This window comes from Opisthocomus hoazin, chromosome 17 (genome assembly GCF_030867145.1).
Source record: "Opisthocomus hoazin isolate bOpiHoa1 chromosome 17, bOpiHoa1.hap1, whole genome shotgun sequence".
Lineage (NCBI taxonomy): Eukaryota > Metazoa > Chordata > Aves > Opisthocomiformes > Opisthocomidae > Opisthocomus > Opisthocomus hoazin.
In genome coordinates, this window is record NC_134430.1 from 6542883 (window position 1) to 6548882 (window position 6000).

Genomic DNA, 6000 nt, shown 5'->3' on the forward strand with positions numbered 1-6000 from the left:
TCTGCGCGGGACCCGAGGAGCTGCGACCTTACAGACGGGTTGGTGCGCAAGTGTCGGTCTGGCCATGGTCTAACCTGGCCCATCTGAGCTTGCAAGGGCCCAGCCAGACCACGCATCCCTGTGCACTGCTGGGACCAGCCTGCAGCACCTACCACGCCCAGAGCTTTTCCTTCACCCTCTGTGGTGGGATCTTCTCTCCCTCCCTCCTGTGCTCCCAGGAGTGTTTTGGGAGACTCATGCATGGCTGAAGGACGAGGCTTTGCAGAAGACACTTGGCTTCCATGAATGCATTGGTGAAGCTCTGGAACGGGTTGCCCAGAGAGGTAGTGGAGGCCCCATCCGTAGAAACGTTAAAGGCCAGGTTGGACGGGACTCTGAGCAACCAGGTCTAGTTACAGATGTCCCTGCTCACTGCAGGGGGTTGGGCTAGATGACCTCTAAAGGCCCCTTCCAACCCAAACCATTCTGTGATTTTGTGATAATGCCAAAACCATGTGGCAAAAAATGCAGTGGGTTCACCAAGCGACGCTCTCAACCAGGGCTCCCCGGAGCAGTGGCTGAACCCAGGCTGAGCCGGTGGGTGCTGGGAATGTGGGGACCTCTGCGTCTGCTCCACGCTGTCTCAGGCTGGTCAAGCAAGCGCGCGGCGAGCTGCCAGCTCCAGCAGCCCTGTGTACACCCAGGCCTCGCCGCGCAGGCGGCTGAGATCCCGCTGGGGACCTGGCCCCCGTCTTTGGCAAGAAGGCCGATGGCCTCCTGGGGTGCATTCAGAGGAGTGTGGGCAGCAGGGCGAGGGAGGTTCTCCTCCCCCTCTGCTCTGCCCTGGGGAGGCCCCATCTGCAGTGCTGTGTCCAGTGCTGGGCTCCCCAGTTCAAGAAAGATGAGGAGCTACTGGAGAGAGTCCAGCGGAGGGCTACGAGGATGAGGAGGGGACTGGAGCATCTCTCCTCCGAGGAGAGGCTGAGGGAGCTGGGCTTGTTCAGCCTGGAGAAGAGAAGGCTGAGAGGGGACCTTAGAAATGCCTACAAATATCTGCAGGGTGGGTGTCAGGAGGACTGGGCCAGACTCTGTTCAGTGGTGCCCAGCGACAGGACAAGGGGCAACGGGCACAAACTGAAGCAGAGGAAGCTCCAGCTGAACCCGAGGAAGAACTTCTTCCCTCTGAGGGTGACGGAGCCCTGGCCCAGGCTGCCCAGGGAGGCTGTGGAGTCTCCTTCTCTGGAGATATTCCAGCCCCGCCTGGCCGCGGTGCTGTGCAGCCTGCTCTGGGTGACCCTGCTTGGGCAGGGGGTTGGGCTGGGTGACCCACAGAGGGCCCTGCCAGCCCCTGCCATGCTGGGACTCTGTGACACCCCCACTGTGGGCTTGACTCCATCACCCCCAGCGCTCCTGGCTCCAACCATCCCCAGCTCCTCACCTGGAGCCTGAGAGAGGTCCCGTCACCCTCACCCAACGGGGAGAGGTGTCCCAGGCTTCTGGGGGTTATGTGGGTGGATAAGGGTGGGGACCAGCCCCATCTCCAGGATCAAGTTTGTGGGCCCCTCTGGGATTTAAGCACAGCAGAAACCTGGAGCAGAGGACTCGGTTTCATCCCCCGGGTCAAAAAAAGGTGAGGATCCAACCGCCCCACAGCATCTCCTTGGCAATGGCCGAGCAAACCCGCTCAGCTCAACCCTCCCCGCCAGCTCCGAAAAACACCGGGGAAAGGCAAAATGCCCCGGTGTAACATGACGAAAACCGATCCAATGGCGCCGAGATCCTGCCGGGCTCTCAACCAGGTGGAGTCACGCGAGGAATCAATTTTAGATTAAAAAAGGTCAATATAGCACGTCAAGGCTCTTCCCTAGGAGGCGAGGAGACAGCTTCATTTGCGAGCGGGTGGGAAAGGAGCCCGATATTTTGCCTCTTGCCACCACCCTCCAGACGCCGCAACCCTCGGCTTTTTTTTTTCCCCCAAGAAAAAACCCAGATGACCAAAATTACCGAGGAAATTCAATCAGGGACACGTTATTTATTCGTGGGGATGGGAGGAAGCCGTGAAGATACGTGCTTTGATGTGCACCCGGAGCTGCCGCCAAGCCTCGGCAGCCTCCGTCCCCCCAGCACCCGCTGCGATGCCGGAGCCCCCTCCCAAATCCTGCACCCCTGCCCGCCAGGAGCCTGGACAAGGCATCGACCCCAGCCCGGCCCTCCAGGATGGAGACCCGGGGGGGTCACAGGAGACATCCCCACAGCCATCGTGGGGGTCACCAGCCACGGGGACATCCTCACACCCAGCATTTGCACAGCGGCAGAGGAGCTCAGCTCACCCAGGGGCTCCAGCGGCCCCCCGGGACCGGCAGCGGGGCCGAATCCGGCCAAGCCCTCCCACCCCAGGGCGGGATGAGCCGGGTGGGATCGCTTCCCTGGGTACACAAAGTCCTCTCCTTCCACCAAAAAGGGATGTTTTCAGGAAAAAAACGCCCATATCCTTATGCCAGAGAGAGAGGTCTCTCTGCCAGGGGTATAAACAGAACACGGGGAAATAGCATTTTTTTCACTGATATTTTTACTCAGAAATGTCTATTTTTTTCTCAAGAAAACCAACACAGGGATTAGGTTTTTTTTATTTTTTTCCCCTCAAATAATTCTGGAGCGGGAAGAAATCACACCAGCAGCAGCTTTTGCTCCCCTTCCTCGGGTGAAGGCAGGGATGTGCCACGGGGAGCCTGGCCCTGCTGGGACCCCAGGGCTTCGGGCACTCGTATCCGTCCCCAGAACGATGCGGTATTTCCAGACGGAGCCAAAAAAGTAAAATCTCCCTTGCCCCGGGACGAGGCTCAGCGACGCTCCCAGTGCAGCCAGCGAACCGTTATCTGGGGGAAGCAGGAGGCGCAGAGCTGCTGCAGGGCGAGCTGGGTTGGGAACGCTGTTTGCTGCCTTCAAAAAGGCAAAATCAGGAAAAAAAGGAGCTTTTAAGTTAATAGAAAACACTCAAGGGGCTTAACAGTGTTGCACCCCCGAGCCCTGGCATTGGGGTTGGCTTTTTTTTTCCCCCCTTGTTTTCCTCCTGGGCTCTTGGGGTTGATTTTTTTCCCTTCTTTTGGGGCGATGACTCAGAATGCGAATTCTGGGGGCAAATTTCTACTCAGAATGCGAATTCTGGGGGCAAATTTCTACCCAATCTCTGCTGAGGGATGTCCCCAGGAGAGGCTGGCAGGGACGGGCCAGCCCACGGGAGCTGCTGCAGAGACAAAGCCGGGGGGGCTGGGGAGCACCTCTCACCCACCTGGGCAGGAATTCACGGCACCGAGTTGTCAGCACAAGACAAAACGATCATTTTTTGTGGGTTTATTGGCAAAGAAATCTTCGCAGCAGCCCCATCGGTCTGGGTTACAGTGATGGGGAAAAGATATTTATTCCGATGTTTTATGTAAATCAGTGCGGGGTGAATACGTGCAAATCATCGGCACAGGTCACGCGTAATTAAGCCGGTCGGGTAATTCCCCTTAATGGGGATGGGGTTGGCTCTTGGCTCAGGCTAAACCTCTCTGGAGGCTGCTGGGTGGCTGGGTTTTGGCTGAAGAGCTGTGACACGCACACCTTCACTGCTCACGGCTGAAGGTCTCCGGGATTCGTGTTAACGAGCCCTTAATGAAGCAGCAGCTGGAGCAGCAGAGCAGCAAGGGACAAGGTGCAGGCCAGCAGGCGATGGGGCAGGCGGCAGGGATGGACACAGCTCCTCTGGGCTGTGCTGGGACAGAGCAGCCTGGGGACAGGGACACCCCGGCACGGGGGTCTGGGATGCTCCGGTGCTGGGGTCAGAGATGCTCTGGCACCGGGGTCAGTGACGTTCCAGTTCTGGGATGCTCCAGCGCTGGGTTCAGGGATGCTCAGGCACCAGGGTCAGGGATGCTCTGGCACTGGGGTCAGTGACGTTCCAGTTCTGGGGTCTGGGATGCTCCGGCACTGGGTTCAGGGATGCTCAGGCACCGGGGTCAGGGATGCTCTGGCCCTGGGATCAGGGATGCTCCAGCTCTGGAGTCAGGGATGCTCTGGCCCTGGGATCAGGGATGCTCCAGCTCTGGAGTCAGGGATGCTGTGGCCCTGGGATCAGCGATGCTCTGGTGCTGGGCTCAGGGATGCTCTGGCACTGGGGTCAGGGGTGCTCCTGTTTTGGGGTCAGGGGCGCTCTCTGTGATGGGGACCCCAAATCTGGGCATCGGGCTCGTGCTGGGGATGCCGGACACCAGCCCGCACCCAGCACCTCTGCCGCTGGCCTCGACCCCCAGCCCATCCCTCCTCGCCTCACCTGGGACCAGCCCCAGGGCCACGGAGCCCCGAGGGACAGACGCCTCGTGCCACCCGGCGCAGGGCACCCTCCAGCCGCAGGGAAGGGCCGCGGCCGAGCTTCCCCAGCCGCCCCCAGCCACGAACACACATCCACTTCACCCACCTTCCCCTGGCTCGAAGCTCGTTAGCCAGCAGCCTGCCAATCAACGTCAGCTCCCGCGGATCACCGTTAATGGATCGCTGCTCTGGCGGCCGGTATTGAATCGATAGAGAAATTAAAATGCGTTCACGCCATTCTTTCTCAGTTGTCATCTTATCTCGGCGTCTAGCGCGGCAGATTACGGAATCCATCATCATTTAGCCTTTGTAGCTCGCAAAATTCATAATTAACAAAAAAATTTCTATTCACTTGCTCGTGTAATTTAATTAGTTTTCCATTAAATAGAGACTGAATATCATCTAATCCCCCAACAGAGCAAATAATTGTTTTCCATTCTTTTAGAAATTATCGCTTCTTGCAACTATCAGAATTCATGAGAAGCCTCCGAGCAGTGGTGGGAGAAGGTGGGAAAATGCCGGAGGAAGGACAGGGAGGTGACTAGACGGGGTGGCAGGGCCGGGCTGCCCGCGGCAGAGCCAGGACCTCCCGGTGATACCCCCACCGTGGGGGTCCCCAGCACCCAGCGCAGGATCTGGCCCCTCACGCCATGCTGGGGTGCTCTGGGTACCGCAGCCGCCTCCGGCTGGGGTCCCTTCCCGGTGGTGGGATGGAGGGTCAAGGATGGGGACAGGGACGGGGGGGGGTCAGCCATGCAGGGCCATGTCAGGGGGTCAGTGCCAGCCCCCCGGTCCCCACCGGAAGGAGGGGAAGCAGCCGGCAGCCCCCGGCCAGCACAGCTCTACTGCACAGGGGCCGTTCAGCTGGATCCCGGGATAGACTGAATTTATTGTGGAAATCTCCCTTGGAGGAATAAACCTGTTAAAGAAAACAATTTTCTCTGCGCTCGGGTTACGCCTTTAAGGGTTTGCTGCTGCGAGGCCCCGGGGCTGGCGCGGCTCCGGCGCGGAGTGGGAGCCCAGAGGGGTCCGTGCTCGGCCGGGGGCAGCCGGCAGCGGCCGGGAACGGGGGGAAACCCGGTGCCCCCGACACCACGTGGGGCATCGCCCTGTTCCCAGGCCTGGCGGCGGTGGTGGCCCCAGCATGGTCCGTGGGGGGTGCGTGGGTGCGCGTGGGCGCATGGTGTGTGCGTGTGTGTGCACGGGCTCGTGCACGCACACGTGTACACATACATACCCAGGGCCCAGTCTTGTTTAACTTCTTCATCAACGACCTGGATGAAGAGTTGGAATGTACCCTCAGCAAGTTTGCTGACGACACCAAACTGGGAGGTGTGGTGATACACCAGAAGGCTGTGCTGCCATTCAGCGTGACCTGGACAGGCTGGAAAGCTGGGCAGATAGGAACCTGATGAGGTTCAACAAGGCCAAGTGCAGGGTCCTGCACCTGGGGAGGAACAACCTCATGCACCAGTACAGGCTTGGGGTGGACCTGCTGGAGAGCAGCTCTGCGGAGAGGGACCTGGGTGTCCTGGTGGACGACAGGTTAACCATGAGCCAGCAGCGTGCCCTGGGTGCCAACAAGGCCAATGGGATCCTGGGATGCATCAAGAAGAGTGTGGCCAGCAGGACAAGGGAGGTTCTCCTTCCCCTCTACACTGCCCTGGTGAG